The following is a 22,188-nucleotide window of genomic DNA, read 5'->3' as shown; positions in this document are numbered from 1 at the left end:
AACATTGTTGAATTTCTGGACTTTTTCTTAACTGCAGTAATAAGTTCTCATTGAGAGCTTTTCAACGATAGATCGTAAGTGGTGGTTATTTTCATTGATTCCAGAGTTACAGTCAAATAAAATTTTAATTAATGAAATATTTGGATCTTATAAAGGAAGGCACATCGGTTCGAATCAGACTTCATCACCCTTTTTTTTTATTTAAATATATTGATTTATTAATAATTAACCTCTGATTGTAAAAAAAACCTTTACGATAAATAATAATGCAATAATAATAAAATGACAATAACAGTAACAATAACAATAATGAAAAAAATACCAGAAGTTAATAATGAAATAAAATTTTATGTACGTTTCTTTTTAAAAATAAATGTGTGTATGTAATTAAATAGGCGTACAAGGGATTCGTGTGGTGTGACCACATGAGATTTTTTGGGAAATGAAACCGTGCTAAGTTTTTTAATAGGTTTTTATTTTTATGCTCTTATCTTTATCTTAAAAATTTACTGGATTTGATTTTTACTGAAGACTGTTTATTTTAAGGTAGTTATGTATGTGCTTGTTGCTGAGGTTGACATTACGAGTATATTAATGCAGATAAAGCAGAATTGTCGTTACATCATATAACTATATGCTTACACTTCTTCGTTCGTATTAACATTATAAATGCATTGTTAACATTTAACTACATTCACAGTTGTCATTTATTTTAGCGTTATATGAATTAGTCTTTTTGACTTTTAATAGAAATTTTTTTTTATTTTCTGTCCCTTACGTAACGTCGTATTCTACGTGATAACGGCACTGTTCGATTTGAATTAAAAAACTTTCAGTTAAATTTGTAAATTTATTATATTAAAAATAATTTAATTAAATAGAGTTGTATTCGGAGTAAATTATTTTGAACTGATTAAAAAAAAAAGATGACAAGTATTATAGTTAATTACGCGTTGGAGTATAGCATAGTTACTGTGGAAATAATGTATTAAAGTGGTTAAACATTTTATTCTGTTCGATCCGAACGTTTAGTTTGAAACTAAATTAGACTTGTATGTACATTTTTTGAAACGTACTTCGTAGAGAAGCCTTATTACATCTACAGATAAATTCTATTTACTTTATTAACGTGACCGAATTCCAGTTCTGTAACTGAATTTGTTTAGTATGCATTAAATAATAGATTATTATTTAGGCTCAGTCTGAATGACGTACCAGTCTTCATGATATTTGCAGGTCGATCTCCCACCATGATTCTAACCTTTGGTAATATATTAAAGAATTATAAAGATAATGAAAAAATGTAGGGAACACCGCCCTTCCTGTTGGTGAGAAATTACGAATTATTGATGTGTAAAGTTACCTTCATGGGATATGTTGGTGTAGCTTATGCAGTTATAGTACATATCACGCAAAAATTTTCATATTTAATAAATAGATTGATTACTTCGTCGTAAAATATGGTAGAAAATTTTTTTAACGGTGTAATCACCGTTAAAAGAATTGCTTATCCGTAGAAATGTAGTAATAGGAATTCAACCGAGATATGACGGGTTTAAGTACTTATTTTATCTTCTTTTCTGTCATTTAGGCTTCCGCCTGTTACGCCATGCTGTAGTCTGAATTGATATTGCCATCTCTTCCCTGGGCGTCCAACTTCTCTCTACCCCATTGGCGATAATCGTAAAATCTTCTGATCATCTTAGAATACTCCGCCATTCACTGCACATAATCTAACTATTACTTCTGATATTCTTAAACTTTCGCATTCAGTTCATACATACAAAGTTCTCTTCTAATCCCTGAATTTCTCCTTTTGCCAATTCGTGTACAACTTGCCACTGATCTTAAGAAACAAATTGCGGTTGCTTGCATTCTTGATTTACGTTCGGTTGTCATTGTCAACTTTTCGCTTCAAAAAAGGCAGGAAAGAACTGACATTACTCAAGAATTTTACAAGAATATCTTTCCTCACCTGATGTAGACGATTAAAATTCTCAATTTTATCACGTACATCTATTTCTCCAAAGTAAAATATCCTACATCTTCAGAATTTAAAATTGTTCGCTTAATCAACGTTATATTGTCTAAAACCAGTCTAGATTTCAAAAGCCATTTTTCGTTAACCTTGGATTTGTCCGAGGAGATATTAAAATTTTTTTTCGCTATCTTTGACAGTTCAGATAAAGCTTTCTGTGGTACATCTTCGTTATCCGTAATTATAACTTGATCATCTGCTGTAGCATAATCAGGATATATCTACTATCATATCCATAAAAAGGCAAATACGATATCTATTTTTTATGAAGTTCTTCCATATATACGTTAAACAATATAGGGGAACATACTTCTATTCCTTGTCATACATAGTTTTGTACTATATAAATTCCTAATTACCCTTGTTAAATGTATCGGAAGACCATGCGTCTCAAAATATCAATAAGTGACAGTCTACATACTTAATCTAAAGCTTTCTCATAATTTATAAATATTATACGTGTTTCTCTATTGATTTCTGTTTTTCTCTATCGATTTTTAAACTAGAAGTGTTTTCCGTGCTGGATATGCCAGTTTGTAAAACCTGTTTGTTTCTCTAGCAACATAGTATCGATTATGATTCTTATTCTAGCAGTAATTATTTTCGAATAAAGTTTATACACTATATTCAGCAAATTAATACCGCTATAATTACTACAATCAGATCGATATTAAGCAGGTGTACATTCACCAGATATGATTGTTCTATTCCAGCAAAGGCTGAATAAGCGAAAAGGACGCTTTTTTAACATCCCGACAATCGTATTTAAACATTTCCGCTTTCAAATTATCACTTACAGCAGCCCTTATTTTTGTCAATTTTCTAATTGCTTTTTGCAGTTGCTTATACTGTATTAATCATTCGAGATCGTAGAAACTATCAGTTTCACCTTGAAATTTTTCTCCAGTCCACAAATTCTTTAAAAAAAGATCAAAAAGCTGTCGTCATAAATTACCGAATTTGCTGTTTCCTTATAATCCGACTTTAAATGTAGCAAAATTTTATAAGCTATTTTTTGTCTACTATGTATGTCATTTTCTATGTCTGATACATATATTTCCCAAACATTTTGTTCTGCTTTTCTCGCTTTTGCTGTAATTATGTTCAGGCATCTTATTCTCCACGGCTTTCATCTTTTTATCCTCCAGATGATAATTTTCGTCTTCAGCAGTTTTTATTTCCTAATTCCATATTTTAACCTTTGTATTTCTGGTATTCTTCTTGGTATGACCAATAGCTTCATCAGCTGCCCTAGTGATTATACTTTTTAAAATTATTTCGTTCTTTTTCAATATCCTTACTAAACTGGTGTAGTTTATTATACAAATCTATTCTCTCTTTATGTAGATACTTAATTGAATTCTCTTATAAAAGACATACTTTCTATGAGTAATTATCGGATCTACTCTGATCGTTAAATTATTTTTTACCCATCTTTTCAGCAACTTCGCACTTGCAGCCAGATCACTAGGTATATTAAACCTTCGAAAAACTTGTACATTTGTGAACAAATTCCGCGTCTTATCATTTGCTATAAAGTACTCTATTGTACTTTGAATTCCTCCTGCTGATCAGGTGTATTTATGTGTTTAAAGTATGTATTCATTATTCTCAAACTATTACACTAAGCAAAATCTCTTAGTATTTTCCTATTATTGTTTGCCACACTTTCATTTTGATAACATGTTATCCCGTCTTTAGCCACATACTTTTTCCACTTTCGTATTTAAATCGCTGCCTATAATCAATTGGTTATTCATATTAATTTTATCTAAACTTTCTTATAAAGTACTTCTTAAAACTCGTATCTCCTCTTTTCTTCCTTCTTCCGGTGCATAAACACATATTAATAATAAACAATCCTCTTTCTTTTTTGCGTCTTGCTGTGTGTGTGACTATTCTATCTGATATCCAACTATACGAGCAAATTCTGTTTCTTCATTTCCTATTCAGGTACACGCCGTACTAGATGATTTTTTCTCCTTCATGTCGTAGAAACCTTTTTACTTCTTTATCGTTTGTTACCATTGCCATAGGAACTTTCTTTTATAACATGAATTAGTTCTTCCTTCTTACTACCCGGAGATCGTGCGTACATTTCAAGTACTTATCTGTAGTTTTCCGACTACCTAAAAATATTTAAATTTTCGTTTCCGTTTGAATGCCAAATTCCATGAACGGGTTACTTTCCCAGTTGCTGATAATACCAGTGATAGGATTGCCAGACTGTTGACCTCCTATCATCTGTAACTCTAGGTTCCTCCATTCAAAAATATCGTTGGGAATAACCTCTAAGACTGCTGGCCGTTTTTCATCGGCAGAGCTTAATGGCGGCTCTTACTCGCCGTGTCATAGCACCATCAAAGTATTATGAGGAACTTAAAATGGATCAGCCCCACGCAAAGGTACCCGTGCCTGATCCTGATAATGCTGCCGCGCCTCGGTAAATGCTTATTTGTTAAAACATTCGCAGCTAACCCCTAATATCTTAGGACCGTTCACTAAACGACACCGTTGACCCGCCCTTAGGCTGAGGCTCGCCCGAGGCTTATTTATTAATTTTATTTAATTATTATAAAAAGCTCCTTTTTTAAATTATTTGGTCTGTTCAAACTTCAAATACTTTATTTGTGGACATTTACTTGCTGCGGATGCATTCTTAATTATTAACAGAACAAAAATTGGAACCGGTAAAATTTTCTCCGACAAACATTTATCTTAATTTTGAAGATAACTTCAAAATTCCTTTTAAGAAACGCTTTTGTGATTTATTCAAGAATGTAATCTTGGGAAAAATTCTGAGAGACAAAGATCAGAGTATTTAACATTTTTTTGAAATTTCAAAATCTGTTTCCTTCTGTGTGATTAAACACGCTTAGAACTTATTCTAGTAAAACATCTAACGAATGAGAGTAAAATAAAATTTTTAACGATCTTGGAAACCGGGAAAATTGGTTTTTATGATTTACATTAAATATGAATTTTTTTAAAAAGAAATATAGGTTGAAAATAAGCGAATATTTCGTAAAACAATTTGAAAAGTTTTTTTTTAATTTTATTGAGTATGTTCCTCCTCTGATGAAAATAGTTTTTTTTCCTGAACCCAGATTGAAACAACTTTTTTCAGAAACGTTTTTTTGGAGGGAATTGCATATAAAAAGACAAGGGGAGGAACAACGTAAAGTAATTGACTGATAAGCTTTGTTATTTTTCTAATAATATCTATCGTTTGGATCTAATATTGTTCGACTTTAGTTCTAGTATAGATTTAACAGTGTTGTTAGAAGAGATTTAAAAAAATTAAATTAATTAACAAAAGTGTAGATCGATGAGTCTGTAATATTGCGAAATGTTGATGCGATTGTTTGTATGCGGTGTGTTTAGCGACTTTTTTTCGCTACCTAATCTTATGCGACTGAGATGAAAGTGTAGGTCATTTTAGATCAACTACGGGTAACTCACCGGGTTGATCTAGTGGGAACGCGTCTTCGCAAATCAGCTGAAAGTCTTGAGTTTCAGCGTTCAAGTCCTATTAAAGGCAGTTATATTTTACGGATTTGAATAGTAGATCGTGGATACTGGTTTTCTTTGGTGGTTGGGTTTCAATTGACCACACATCTCAGGAATGGTCGACCTGAGACTGTACAAGACTACACTTACACTCATACCTTATCATCCTCATTCATCCTCTAAATTAATACCTGACGGTAATTCCCGGAGGCTGAACAGGAAAAAAGAAAGATCAACTCCGGTTATGAATATAGGTCGTGCTTGGTTGGCTTCAGGTAAATTATTGACCTACAACAATGGTGATGATCTAAAGCCAAGGTTGCAAAAAAATCTATGACTTATTCTTTTTAAATTTTGGTACTTTGTACTGAAAATGTTGCTCATAAGTTATTTTTATTATAATCCCTTCTGAATGTAATCGAAACCGTAGTTCGAAATAATTTTTGAAAATTATTATTGCTTACTAAAAAAAATATATTGTGTTAAGAGATTTTACTTTACCGTTTGATGTAATTTCCTCATCGGTGACGCAGTTATCCACCATCATCGGCTTAGTCATGAAATATGAAATGTCGCTTAAGAAATTCGATTTAGCTGTTTAAAAACTGTAAGCGCCATTTAAAAAGTCTAATTACTAATTGTGTTGTGTAACATAACATAAAAAACAGAGCTCTCTCTATACGATCGTTTTATCCATGTTTGTGAGAAGTACCGTCTTTGGTCGTATCAGGAATTTTTGCGGTAATAATTAATTTGGTTTTAATTAAAATATATTGTGAGTGATATGTCACACTTTTATGTTATATCGGTTATTTTTAATTTTATATTTGTCTCCTTTTTGTTGCAGGTAAACAATTTAAACTCTTCTATGCTATTGATTGTTTGGTTTTCAACTTTTCTGTAAGTTTGATGTGCATTTTCTTATTAATTAAGTTTTAAGTTATAATAGTTATTACAGGATTAATGTTATATTTTAAGTTTTTTCTTGATAGCTGTTATGGTAATAAAATTTAATTGTCTTAATTGAATGTCGATGTAAGCCCATTGGAGCAGTTCTTTATGAAATTAGCTAATAATTTTAGCGAGCATAAAAATGTTAATTTCTTCCATCTGCAGTAGTAAGTGTTGATTTGTTCTACAACTAAACTGTGCGATGGAGAGGAATGATTTGTTTGCGTCAGATTTTCCATGTAGTTCTCATTTCTTTCTGACGCGTTACTGCTATTGTGAACTGCAGCTCATAAGACTAACAAATTTTTATTTAGAAATCTTGTTCCATCCATGAACTAATAGTTGTTCATAAACAATTCGCATTTTCTTACTCGGTTTATGAAGACGAATATGTCAGGGGAATCTTGATTTTATAATAATAAACGTTCCTTGAAAAATTACCGTTCTGTATTTTTGGACCAACAGTCCAAAAACATAGAATAGGCGAGAATAAAGAGAAAATGTCATTTATAAATGTTAATTGATTGGGTGTTTGAATTTTTTTTCTTCATCGTTAAAATGTTATATACGTCGTATGCATTCTGTCGAATGTAGTACACCTTGTATCTCTTTTCGGTTATTAATCCAAATCTCATTGTAGCCTATTATTTTCCCTTTCAGAATTTGAACTTCATAGAAAATGGCTTTAGGAACCCTAACTTTGTGTTGAGGTAGTCATCTATGCATCGGCTTTGAGGAACTGTGGGGAGGCATGTTTGTGTGAAGTACTGTTTAGGATCTACAAGTTAATACATATAGTATTGTTTAATATTGCTATGCTAAGTATTGGTGTATTATGGGTCCCTATCCCTAAATACGTATACACTTGGGTGGAGTTAAGACTGGAGCAATTCCGGACCCCAGTTTCCTTATTGTGTGAGATTGAGAGGTCTAAGGAATTTCCCAGGAAAAACTGGTGAATTTACTGTTAGGTTGTAGTGGAATTTTAATTATAACTTTTTTTTTAATGAATGATTAAAGCTTAATGCTAACACAATAAAATAAAAATATTGAATAATATTAATAAAAATAATATATGAGAATAATTTATGGTTAATTATGTTTTTATTTTAATTAAAAACATGATTTAAAAGAAAATCATAGACTGGGCAGGTTGGTTTTTAGTGGTGCATTTTAATTTGCGAGTGATAAATTTTGATTTAATTTTATGGCAGAAAGGTGTTCAGGGGTTTTATATATTCATTCAGTGTTTTAGCTTGTTCCCGAATTTAATAATCCGTTTTTGTTTCCGTTACGGATGCCAATGAAAATAGAGTTATATTAATAATAACAACAGTGTAATAGAATGTGTTAATTATAACATGGGATGACCATTCTAGACTTTCATGTGTTTTGTATGCGTGTATTTCGAGCGGGGGTGTTCGTGATTCATCGCGTGGAAGTATAAAATTTACGGCAAGTAGCCAGAATTTCTTTCTTCTCATCTGATGCGTTATATTCTTTAAACTAATGTGTAGTCAATATTTTCTTATTCGCTTTTCTACCTTTATTTATTCTTTACTGGAACGCCGTCCTCTGAAAGATAGTTTAATTTTTATAGTTTCTTAACGATAAAAATATTACGAAAAAACAGAAAATGTATTTTAGATTTCTTTCGAAACTACTATAATAATTTATGTAACTGATCTGCTTAGTGCCTAGTTTATTAGCAATGTAAATTCTACTTAAAAGTATGATTTTATTCCGTACACAAGAGAAACATTGTAAATTTTTTCGTTCAAAAATGATTACTACTCATTCAATAGTTATTTACAACAATATATATATATATATATATATATATATATATATATATATATATACATACACCTTAATAACTTTTTGAAAATTTGTAATGTCATTATATGTAAGAATGTTAACGTATATATTTCAAATGCATATATACAATGGATGTCTTTTCTACGTACGGGCTACTCGTAATTAAAGCTGTTTCTTCACCTTTAAAAATCTACGCAGTAGCTTAAATCGAATGCAGATTCAGGGCGTATCCAGCTCAAAACAGAAGAGGGTGCAGCTTTCTGAATTTAACTTCTTTCATGGGGGAAGGGTAGTCCATGAGAGGAGTGCTATGCAATAATACACAATAACAATAGGAAGAAAATATTTATTTAAAAAATAAATTATTTTTCAACAATAGTTTGCGAGAATTAGATGCAAATTGTCTTAACTGCAACTGCAACTAATTGCTCCTTTATAGCGAAAACCCATTGTCAGTGAATACATGATGTAGCTAATCCATTTAATGTCACCAGTGGTGACTTTATTAATGAATTGGTTATCACCAGTGGTACTTCTTAGCCATGTTTTAATTCGCAGAAGGGAGATAGTATTTGTGCAGGGATATGAAAGCATTATCTGCAAAACCTTTCTAATTGTCGGGAAAAACTGTTCATTTTTTTTTAAACCTCACTTACGTCTGAGGCTTCCTGTACCTCATTCCACATCTTGAACCACAATTCCTTTACTTCAATGCCTTCTGAATTGTAGAAAGTTGCACAAGATGAAGTATGTCTACTTCATTCGGATGGATTTTTTTCTGAATGATTCCTTCTATGCTTCTATCGGTCAGCAATGCGAGTGGTGGTTATATCAACGTTCAAATGCATTGCAGTGTCGCTTGTCACTTTAAAACTTGGCGTTCTCCGCATCTTCCCGATGAACTCGTAGCATGTTAAAGAGTAGTTTGAATGTGCTGATTGACTTTCATTATGTCACGTGTCTTCAATTGAAGTGAATTTGCTACGGGTTCCAGTATAACGGAATGCTTGGCAGTAATTAATGCTACTGACACAATAAGTGAAGATCTGCACGCCGCTGTTGCATATGATAAGCATTATTTCTTTTTCATTTCTTTCTTCAGCTAAGGTCTTCGATGCATTAACAATATCAACGAAGTGATCTTTAAGAACCCGGATGCTCTTCTATTTCTGTGACCACCTAGTTTCACACAATTTAGGAATGCTAGTGCATTATAAAACGGACTCGCGAAAAAAAATTATTGTCTCCTTGATAGTACCAACGCAGTTTTGGTTGCTTGGATAATGTTTAAGTCCTTGACAAGGTTAACTTGTGAGAAGAGCATGAAAGTAGAAGTCTTTGTTGTGTTGTTGTCTGAAGATCGCCTGCACACCTTTCCCAGAGTTGGTGGAACATCCGTCGGAAGCCTAACCCTGCACACTTAGCAGGGTCTAGGTTTAAGTTTGTCACAAAATCTTCAATAGCTTTTAGTAATACTTCAAGCTTTACAAAGCCTGAAAATTCTTCTTCGTTTTCGATGCCTTTTTCATCGAAAAAACATAATCTGATAGACGGCTGTTCTTTGCCTGGAATATCCGAGGTTTCGTCAGCCAAATTGCTATAAACGCAACGATGTGTTCCGTAATTGTAGGGCCACATAAATCAATTATATCATTTTGGGTAAATGATCGGTATGACGCGTTTTTCGTTCCATGTCCTAATGATCTTTTAAATTGTGAATCTGCTATTTCGATGCGTAGATTGATTGCATAAGTCGATAAGTACGCCTTCATCCAGGTTTTTCCTGAAGTAAATCGTGTGTGTCGGAAAAAATGACGTAGGAAACAATTGCGGGCAGTACATTTTTGTTGTATTTTTATTTATTTTCGCGAAAACCGGTAAAGTTGGATGTCCACTGGATCGCCCTCCATGAAGAGTACGGGGACTGTACGTGTGCTTTACAGTAACCGTGCACGTCCTTGTCTTTAGTGAAAGGTCTGAAAGAAAAAGAACCTCAACCACGTCTCATCTTTCTGGCTGACGCAGGAAATAACACACAATATTTATAGAAACCACCTTTGAGTCGTGTTGAAAAAGCCAACCATGGCTAATATGCGTCCAATCAGTGGTGATCGGATTTTCTCTTGAGGTGTTTGGCATCTGTCGCAAAATTGTAGTTCTTCAGAGGTTCCCAGATATTTTCCAAAAGACGTTTTTTCTTATCAACTGGCATAGTTCTCGCCAGGACAATGAATTTTTCAATATGATTTTATGACAACGTCGTCTTCAATTTAATTTTCAGTGTACTGCACATTGGTTTGAACCGTAGAAAAAGGTCCTGCAGTCGCAGTGTTTGAACCAGCGGGCGATTGTACATCCTCTTTCTCATCTTAATGCTGCTGCTGCTGATTTTTTTTTTTTTACATTGACGTGGCATCTCGCTGCATTGATTTGACACGGACGGTTCTAACTGACATTTTTGTCAAAATTGAGTTTTGTGCGGTATATAACTATACTAGTTGAGCTTAATATGACTCTTATCATTATAACATAAAAACTTACGGAAGAATCAGTACAAAGTTTATTACTAGACATACAGACATTTTTTAAAAACCACTTTTTTGGGCTCAAGGACCTCAAAACTGATATTTCCATGTATCCATATCATAATCATAAATTTGTCACAAGTTAGTTAAATGTTTTTCTTTCTTTACTGATGAATTCAAGATAAACTAGAAATGTGCCGATTTTACTGGATATAAAAACCGAGCAATTGCCAAAAGCAATATTGTGTATTAGTATATTTTATTGAATTATTTTTCCATGTTTCGATCATGAAAAGCTTTTATTGTTTAGAAGAACTTAACAAAAATTTTAATCTTAATACGAAACTCGATTTTATGTTGAAGGATCCAAAATAATCCTTAGTGGCGTAACATTTGCCAGCATAAAAAGATAATCAGGAGATAACAGATTTTAAGTTACATGCTTTTAAGAAAAAGAGCCACGCTTATGTAAATTTACGGTACGTACATTGCAAGTTAAATAAAAGTATGTAATAAACGACACAGTAGGCTACTTAACTGAAGAATATTCTAATATTCATTCGTTATAAAAAGGTGGATGGCAGGTGGCTGGGGCGAAAAAACAAAACTTTATAGTCGTAAAAAATTGCCTACACTACTTACACGCTTGTGTGAAAGTAAAAATTACATTGGATCTAACCAAAAATGCGTGCGCTGTTACATATTGGTAAATACGTTCAGGAATATTCTCGTCGCGTTGTGAAATGAGACGAGAGTGACGAGACTATTCTGGAAAATTTTTTGCCGTAAGTAAGATGGCCCCGGTGTGTAACAGTAGTTCTTAAATTTTCTTAGAAATGATACGAGTGTTTATTTTGTGATAAGTTTCTTTCAAAATGTGTAATTTACATTTTTTCAAAAATTTGTTATTTTCATATTTTTTTGTTTTATTTATTTATTTTTGTTTCATCTTGTAAGGGAACATAAGGGGCATCTTGTAAGGGGGGCAGCTGCCTCCCTCTAAGGTACACCCATGTACCTATTTGATACATGGATTAGTCTAGTGTTTAACCTCGTCTTCGCAAATCAGATGATTTCGAAGTCTCAAGAGTTGTAACGTTCAAATTCTTTAAAGGCAATTATTTTTATACGGATTTTAATACTAGATCATGAATACCGGTGTTCTTTGGTGGTTGGGTTTCAATTAATCATACATCTCAGGAATGAATGGTCGACCTGATACTGTACAAGAAGACTCTACACTTCATTTACATTCATATACATGTCATCTTCATTCATCCTCTGAAGTAATATCTTACGGTGGTTCCGGAAGCTAAACAGAAAAAGAGGGATACGTCCGTGTGCAAAAATTCATATTTCTGCTACTAATTAGGCTCATATATTAATTTTCACAACTTAAAGAACTAATTTTTTTAAAAGGTTAACATTTTTTTGAAAAATACTATATCTTTACAAGTATTTTTACTGCTATAAAAGAAATTTTATACGACCTTATTGAAAAATAATTGTAACTTTATTTCTCAAAAATGTCTTAATGATTGCAAAATTAATTTCTCAAAAAAAATTATGTTTGTTCTTTTTTTTTATAATGTGAAACACTAAAATTTAGCATATTTTAAGCTCTCTGAGGTAATTTTTATGAGGTTATTTGTAAAATAAATTATTTATATTTACAAAATAAAATAATTTATAAAATCTCGGGTTTTTCAGTTAAAATTCGGGGAACGTTTTCGATCACATTGTAAGCAATGTAGAAGTATTAATTGTTCATATTTCATGTAGATGCTATTTTGAGTTTCTTCTGAAAACAGTATATTCCAAACAAATATTTTATAAACTGGCCGGAAAGAATTATTGTTACAAGAATTTATTTACTCCTGTACCAATAAATTAATGAATTGAATCATTGAATCTTTCTTAAAAACTACTATTGTCTGTTAAGTTCGTACTTCGTCATTTTTGCAGATATTTATTCTTAACATGCAAAATGTCAGTTGCTTTATTCGTTGCAGAAACTGTTTATAAAACTATATAAGTTGTGTTGCATGTGCACATACACGTGTACTGACTGCTTTGCTACATGTTAATTGACTAGTATTCGATTTATCGGAAATGAGTGGGTATATTTTTTACATATTCTACACACGATTCGCGTAGATATTGTATATAACTTTGTTTCTACAAGTTGTCTTTTGTAGTTTACCCGCGGCGGTAGTTTTTGCAAGTTACTTTTCACGCTATTAACGAATCAGGCTACGTCATTGATTCTCAAACTTTTTCGCTCACATTGAGAATCAAGAATTTTCCACTTATCTGTAACACTTGCAATTATTGTTTTTAAACTTGGCGTATCCTATTTCTGAGTTGAAACTTTCATTTTAAATGAGAGCAATTAAAACGCATATTTAATCATATTTGGAAGTATTTTTTTATTAAAATTGCTTTTAAAAAAATTACAATTGTATCGTAGAGGGATATACAAAAAAATAAGAAATTAAAGCTAAAGTGTTAAGCTTTTAAACGATTTTAATGCAGTTTACTGAAAAAATTTCGTTTCGCCCACACGCTCTATCAAACGCGAAGAAAAACGTCAGATTTTTAAAACTTTACTTCTCGCTGATTTTTTTTTAAATTGATGATTTCTGAAATCTCTGAAGTATTTAGAAATCTTAAGTAAGTTAAAGTAGTTTGAATACAATCATCTTTTATCATAAAATATAGTTGTCTTATTATTTTTTGTACTAGTGTAGCAGGTATTTAATTTTAGTTTGTAATATCAGGAAAACATAATTTACGCCTTTTTTTTAATCATCTATCGCCTTCCTAAACCGCTTGAACACCCCCAATTTTCTGTGGGCCTTCTATCGCCCCGCCCTCTGAAGGCCTTCCCAGTGCCCATAAGAGGGAGTTATCTCCCATTTTGAGAAGGAATGGTCTAGATAGAAAATATTCGTCAAGAAGGAATGGTCTAGATAGAAAATATTCGTCAATGTCAAATTTCTGTCTCAAAATTTTCATTATGTTTATAACCAACTAATCTGCTAGCTTAATAGAAAAAAAAGTAAAGGGCCAAAAATTAAGTCAGTTATAACCGAATCTTTAAATAGAGGAAATTTCTTTACTGATTTTTACTGGAAAGGATGGGTGCAGCAGGGCTATCTTATGTTACTTAGTTATTTTTTTAATGTTACGAACGATTTTGTGAAGATTGATAAGAGGTCAGAGACGATTTACGGGTTTGACATCGCTTGGAAAAACCGATAAAATTCAGAAAATTAATTAAATTCTTCGAAAGGTTCAATATTGCATTATCTGGGGCAAACCTTTTCTGAAGAGCGATAAAGAAATGCCGAATTTGTTTAGAAATAAAAAGCAATTTATAAATAATAAATAAACACATTACCCTAACCTGTTTTTCTACCAGTTTTTTGTTTAGAAACGTATCCTACATTTTGTAACATCCACCTATTTCATCAGATTTAGCCACACAGCAAATTATTTTTCATATTACTCAGTCTTTCTAAAGGGAATTTGTTTTTCATTCATGTTAGGCTTAAGAATGGAAAAGGAGTTACTCGAAAATCTTTGTAATAACTTCTAGTTCTGGTTCCATTAATAAACAAAAGACGCGTGTTGTGTTGTTTCTTCGAAATGAAAGTACATCGAAAGAACAAATGTTAAAACTGTCAAATTTTCAATGTAACTTAATGTGAAACTCGTACACGTTTTCGCGGACAGTTCTTCCGAAATTATGGAAGATACCTTTTTTTAAATTTTTCACTTTTATATCGCTTAGTTTAGAAATACTGACTATAAGGATTCGAATTAGTGTGATTTTTATGTTAAAATGGATCTAAAAATTAGTAAACGAACATATTTATTCACTATTGATAGGACCTCATTGACTAATATTAGTATTGAAAGGAATTTGGGAGTTACATATTTTTAGATCGTACGATTTTAACGCGTGGATATGGTCGAATTTGGTTTTAAGAAATTTGTTTATCATTGCAACCTCTTTCAATGTCTGATATTTAACGCATTAAATATTTTCATTTTGTAATGTGAGGAAATTTGGCGATACTCAGTAGTAACGGTTGAATTTGACAGGATATTAAAATATACTGAAGTCTGTAATGCTAAGTAGTAAAATACTCCATATAAGTTTTACAGTATGTCTACATAGACAGAAGATTCATTCAGTAAATACAGAGACAAACGTTTGTAATTAAAAATACGTCTAAATGTAAAGTATGATGCTTTCAGAAAGTAAGGTTAAACCCACGGGGTTGGTCTAGTGGTGAACTCTTCATTGCAAAGCAATTGATTTCGAAGTCGATAGTTCCATGTTTCAAATCCTAGTAAATTCTTTTGTAATGATTTGAATACTTTGTACGGTGGATACCGGTGTTGTTTGGTGGTTGAGTTTCAATTAACCATACATCTTAGGAATGTAACTGCAACATTCATACGTATCATTTATTCTCTAAAGCAGAGGACAACAACCTTTTTGTCAGTAAGGGGGCAAAATAAATTCAAAAGTTATTGGGTACACCACACCATTATTACACAATAAGTAAATTTGCCTTTAAAGTCAATAAAACAAAATTGTTCTTCCCTGTCAACATTAAAACAATAAATTAATTTTCTTTTGCAGTTACTCATGATGGGTTATTTATAAAATCCGTTTAACCAGTACGATACGTATTTGATAGTGAAAAGCGCGACTGTTTTGCGTGATATGGTTACATAAATAATAAAATATAATCGATAATAATAACACTCAAAATACGTAGCACTCCGGTAACATACTACAAAATTATCACAAGCGTGAATATTCTTTCGTGCTAAGTAGCAAGTGTGTCAGTGTCACCTTGATTGCTATTTGCTGACACTTAGTTTGCGCAATTACATTGCCAACGCCGATAGGTTATTGGGCTTTAGGTGTGTAATATAAGGAGAGCGTATGAAAACCTCATCGAGAGCGCCATGGCACCCGCGGGCGCCACGTTGCCGACCCCTGCTCTAAAGTAATACCTTACGGTAGTTTCAGAGGCTAAACAGTAAAAGAAGGTGTAAGGTTGCCTGGCATCGGTATAGTCATCAATCAATCATTCGATTTTCGCAAGTCCAATTGAAAAGTGCTTTTTTGTTTGAAGAAGGAAGTTTAGTGATTATTTCTTGTTTCAGGTGAAGTAAAACATCTGAAATTTACTTACTCCGTATCCTTAACGAATAAAGTAAACGTTGTGCGAATCGTGCAGTATTTTGTAAATAGGTTGATACGAGTAGAGAAGCGCCCGAATAAAAACACAATATTGTCGTGTTCTCACAGTGCAGTGAAATTCCACCCAAAAAATATAGTTATCTTGTTTTGTAATCGACATGATAAAACTGATCCGTGACAGTACTATACAGTACTACTCAGCGCATAGAACGTGTGGAGGTAGTGAAAATAAAATTAGTCACCAACAATATTTTTCGTTTTTCACTGCCGTTAATAGTCTGTGCTAACGTTATTTTTTTTAAAATCGTGTCTGCTTTCCTAAATAATTATAAATTTTTTAAGTATTTTATTGTCAACATTTATTGCTTATTTTGTTTTTTACCTTCATTCGAAGTATTATTAATAAATGTGAATGGTGGCAGTTTTATTTTTCAGCTTCATTTTTAAGATTACAAACGTCTTAATTTGCATAACAAAGCGTCTCGATTTGTGAAGCGGAAATTTTAATCTTAAATGAAGTTAATTGATCCTTTTTTTGCACTAAGATTTATAGTTTGTATCGCTAACCTTGTGTTATGTTTTTTTACAAGTAAAAATATATTTTTTCATTAATTCTGTTCTACTTATTGAAAATAATATTTATAAATCAAATAATATAATAATAACATTAAATAGTATTTATCGATATGAATTTTGAAATATTTTTTGTTGTTGAATAGGAAAATAATTGTAAACGGCGGTTCAGTAGAAAAATTAGTTCCTAAATTATAAGTTTAAAATGTAACTTTGTAAATATGAATATTAAAAAAAAATTTTTTTCTTAACCGTAAATAAACGACTAGCCGATCCCTCTGTGTTATCACTTGCTTGCGTTGGGATATTTTTTTAGATGTTCTATTTTATTTAGCAGTAGATTGAATGTATAATAAATAAGGCATTTTAAAATATTCTAAAAATTTATCTTCATCGAAAATACGTTCTTCGTAAAGTGTAGCGTGTTCTCTGCTTTAGTTTCTATTTATAATCCCGCGTCTCGTACCTACGAGTATTTTCGTTTCTTATTATTTCTTTCCCTTTTTTATTGAAGATTATGACTATGATTTGTGGAAAATTGAGACATCTTGTGGCAACCTAGTTTTATACTTCGCTACAAATATGCTGGTGTTAGCGATTAGTTAACTAAATTAGTAGTCACAGCACGGGTGAGGACACTCTTTTGTTTAAAAAGACCTTAAGGATTACTTTTAACCGTCTAGAGGGATGACTAATTTAGCTGCGCAGATGACTTAATCCAAGGAGTTACTGTAGAAAGATCTGCTGAAAAGTAATTGTACTATAAGAATTAGTTCACTCGATTATTTATAACTGTGCTAAGTATTTTAAAAAGGAAACAAGATGAATTCTGAAAAAAAAAGATGGATTCTGAGATAGCTTACTGGTTGGCCTACATACAAATAAAACCTGTACTTTACATCTTGGTTTAAACAAAGTTAAGGAGATGAATTTTTTAAGGAATTATCCTTTCAAATTCATTCCTTGTAATGAGACCTGGTTCAATCATTATGAGTTGAAAATCAAATAGAAAAGCTAGAGTAGAAGAGGATATTCGTTCTCCAGTCAAGAAAATTATCAAAGGTCTGTATTCTATCGATATTCTGGATTTCTGCAAGTCGAATTTTCTGCGGTTTTTTGAAATCGTAACATCAAATGCATGTACTACAGTCAAATACTTTAAAAACATGAAGTTCGATATTGTTAAAAAAAAAAAAAAAAAAAACACGTTTAACGCGTTAAGGGTTTTGTTAAAACCCTTTAACAAAAAACCGAAAGGAAAGAAAAAAAGAGAAAGGGATTTGTTAAAGAAAAGTGCACTCCAGAAAGAAGTCCCGTGCACTGCTGAATTAGATTTTGAAATGGTTAAAAGATATCGTTGGGCGATCTGCTCTTCACATTTTTATATTAGTCTTTGGTGGGGGTCAGATTATTATTTATTTGGACCTGTTAGTAGTTATTCACTTTTCACAGCGACGAAGAAATAACAAACAAACGGACAAATTGGCTTTGGCTTAAAGAATAATTCTATGCTGTCGCCATAAAAGACATGTTGAGCGATGCGAGAAGCTTATAATTTTATTTGATGTTATTATAAGATGGCTAAAATTTTAAATTAAAGATTAAAGTACAGTCGTGTATTCTTTAATTTGTGAATTACCCTCGTATAATTGTACGATAAACTCTTACAATTTGCTTTTTTTTTATTTATTGCTTGGATGTATTATTGTTCCTTTTATTTCGAGTGGTAAGAGCGTTTTAGTTAGTGTTTTTATAAAAATAGATTTTAATAAAATAAATGAAAATTCATTATCGATTAAGAGTAAATTTGTTGATTATTCGTTTGGAAAATACAGAATGACTAATACATTTCTTATACAGGTACTCCAATAAAATAATTAACTAATGTTTATTGATTATTGTACCCGTTTGTTGTGTAATTTTCGTTGCAAACTTAATCGCCAATATTTATTCTAAGGATTGGAAGGAGTAAAACCGAATAAATATTTTATATTTCGTAAAACCGGTATCTTATGATTATTTATTCATATGCGTGTAATAACGATTACTAAATATGTTGTAAGAAGGGTAAATATTACTTGTGTAGCTTTTTCGAACGAGTCACAGAAATTAATTAAATACCGTTATACTACATCCGTACGACTGGGATTTAATGACTAGTCGGTTGTTAATTGCAGTTTTGAGCCTTCGAAGTGATGATCCCGTGTAATTTTTTTGTCTAAAATGACAGATACCCGTTTGTATAGTTGAGGACATTTCATAGAATTTTACCAGTTAATTAGATAATATATACATGCCTATCAAGCAGAGTTGCACGTATGAGTCTATATTTACATAACTGTTTAACATTCTGCGAGGATTCATGTTGAAATAAAACTTCCCGTGTCTAAGTTTGCCTATGAATATTGAAAACGTCGCATTTTACGTTCTCATTCGCAGACTTATAAGATTGCAAATTTATTGTAAATTATATTTTTATTATAAAAACGTTCCGTAAAATTCACCGTGTCATGTAAATCTCGTTCGTTATGAAGCCAGAACTATTACTGATTTGTAGACTCTGATCTCAAAAAATATTAGCTGTTCATTACAAAAATTGTCTTTCATTTCTTTAACTTAATGATATCTATTTATATTTATCTCTTTTAGGGCATCTAAAATCTTTAATTAGCGTTCATTGCATTGCGGCTTTTGCTCTTAAGATTCTTGTATACTAGTTATTTAACCTGTGTGTATATATATATAAATATAAAAAAAGTATATATATAAAAAGTATCAAAGTATATATATATATATATATATATATAATATTGTCACTAGTTTGAATTTTTAGTACTGCAAGATTTGAATTGTGTAATTAATTTTGTAATCACTTGGAAATCCACACTTGACCATTTTTCAATAAATGGGTATTAATTTACTCATTGAAAAAATAATGAATGGTAACCTCCACTACAGTTATTACTGCGGGGGTAGCTAGTTCCGTAAGATAAATGTTTACTGTTATTATTTTACTTCTGTTTTATATTATTGTTTGGTTATATGTCTATTAAGTTTATGCTTTAAGAATTTATAAGTGTAAATAATTTTATTTTCACTTGTAATCTGTTAATATTTTGTGGAATAAACATTATTATTTATTTATATACATTTACACGGCATTGAATATATAATTGATGCATTGAGTGTATGTATATATATATATATATATACGAGGTGTGATCAAAAAATACGGTGAATAATTTTTTATTAAAAAAAGTAATAAGGTTACATAAAATTCGATTTAATCTCCTTGTACTGTCCTTGGCTAGCAATGCACTTATCCCAACGTTGACTCCATGACTGGAGGCAATTTCTGGAAGGCGTCTTTCGGAAGGGCTTTCAGCTGCTCGGTCGTGGCCCTCTCAATGTCAGCAATGGCGTCAAAACGTTTTCCTTGAAGCACAGTTTTAATTTTTGGGAAGAGCCAAAAGTCGCACGGTGCTAAATCCGGTGAGTATGGCGGATGTGGACAGACAGGAACACTTTTTTCGGCCAAAAACTCGCGAATGAGAAGCGAGGTGTGACACGGCGCATTGTCTTGGTGAAGAAGGAAGCCATTGGTCAATTTTTCTGGTCGCTTTCTTCGTACGTCGTTTCGCAAACGTTGCAGTACACCCTTATAAAATTCCGCACATTATCGCCGTACACCGATTCTAACATTTCGTGAGCTTCTTTGGCACTCTTTTGCAACTTAAAACAAAACTTAATGTTAATGCGTTGTTCAAAATCCATGTTGCGCGACAGACACGATAAACACAACTTCACTCTAGCGGCTCTGGCAGCTGACAGGCTAGCTAGAACGTGTTACAACTTGTCCCTGCCTGTCCCAGTTGATCACGCTGTTGGACAAATTACTTCATATGGATGTAGCGTCGGCAGTTGCCGCTATAAAAATTCATTCACCGTATTTTTTTATCACACCTCGTATATATATATGAGAATCCTCGTTTTGTGTGTCCTAAACACTCAAAAAACTATTTAACTGATTTCGCTGAAAAATTCACAATTTATTATTATTCGGGAGTGTTCATATGTTATACTAGTTCCATAATATTTAATCACATAACTGGATGAGGAAGTCGATATTGACGAAATATTTCGATATATATACACATTAAATTTTGTTAAAAGAAATTTTAGGTTATTTATTTAAACGTCTTTTTTATGATTTATATAGTAGAGTGATTGGCATGGTTTGAATTGTGGTAAACATTCTGGCAATGGCGAACCATTGCCAGAATATATTATATTCTGGCATATCGTATATATATATATATATATATATATATATATATATATATATATATCTATGGATGACAAGGAAAAAAATCTGATTTGGACAACACGTGATTTCCTTGTACGCCTATTAAATTATACAAATTTTTAAAAGTACATAAAATTTTATTTCATTAATAATTTCTAATAGTCTTTCATTTTTTTTTGTTGTTATTGAATTATTATTCATCGTAAAAACATTTTTACAATGAAAGGTTAATATTTATTAATAAATCAATATATTTCAATTAAAATAAAAAAAAAGAGATGAAGGATATATCGTTGAAAAGCTCTCAATAAAGACTTACTACTGTAGTTTAGGAAAAAGTCCAAAATCCCCAAAAAATTGGATTTTGGGGACTTTTTGGACACTTTGTTCAGTCTATTGCAATCAAAAAGGGAGTTGCACAGTTAGATGTTAAAACAGTCCTAAATCCAACATTTCAACATCCTATGGCTAATCGTTTTTGAGTTATGCGAGTTATACTTACGTACAGACATTAATAAGTTTCGGCGTTAGTACGCCGAAACTAATAAGAATGGATTCAGGGATGGTCAAAATGGATATTTTCGTTGAAATCTGAAAACCGAAGTTTTTCGCGATCACAATAGCTCCTTTACTTCGTACAAGGAAGTAAAAATACGTGACACTGTAGGAATAGTATGTAATAGTTGATTGTAACTCAGTTGTTTGATTTCTGAAGAGCGGCTTAAGTTTACTAAAGTGCAAGGTTTTTCTTATAATTTTGTATTTTGAAATAGGAAGAGAAAGAAAATTAAAAGAAATCTTACAATTCATTATCGTTGTATAATTAAACAACGCCTTCGAAAAAACTTCTGATAAACCTTTTATAAATTAAACTATTTTTCTAAGTCTTGGTTTAACGCAAGACCTACTAAAAGTCGGAATTAAATAAATTATAATTTTATTAAATCGCATTTAAAATGTAGTGATTGTGAATTTGTAAAATATATTTACATTATTAATAATTCATTTATTTATACTTAGATTAAATTAAATAATTATTTATTTAAAATAAAAAATTAGTTAATTACGAATTTTAAGTAATTGTTTTACGTTTTAGGCTAATAAAAAAAAATTCATGTTGAGTTGAAAGGGTTATTAAGTTAAGCGAAAGCAGATCAATATGCATACACACTCAAATTGTGCTGTTTGAATCCCGAATATTTACTCAGTTCATCTCTAAAAATGACCTGAAGTTAAGTTA

The 22,188-nt window shown here is 31.6% G+C and overlaps 1 protein-coding gene across 3 annotated transcripts in view; it reads left to right on the top strand.

The window, feature by feature from the left end:
* The window catches only part of wdb (serine/threonine-protein phosphatase regulatory subunit widerborst), a 272,723-nt gene that overhangs the window by 165,695 nt on the left and 84,840 nt on the right, over nt 1-22,188 (top strand). The window contains exon 1 of one of the 3 annotated variants that reach the window (XM_075366412.1): nt 6,431-6,448. The exons of the other annotated variants lie outside the window; for them this stretch is intronic. The gene's annotated coding sequence lies outside the window, so the exon portion shown is untranslated. Of the gene's footprint in view, nt 1-6,430; nt 6,449-22,188 lie in introns of those variants that run through there. 3 annotated transcript variants of the gene reach the window in all.

Source organism: Lycorma delicatula, chromosome 5 (assembly GCF_047948215.1).
Source record: "Lycorma delicatula isolate Av1 chromosome 5, ASM4794821v1, whole genome shotgun sequence".
Taxonomy (NCBI): domain Eukaryota; kingdom Metazoa; phylum Arthropoda; class Insecta; order Hemiptera; family Fulgoridae; genus Lycorma; species Lycorma delicatula.
This window is presented reverse-complemented; position numbering and strand designations above follow the sequence as displayed.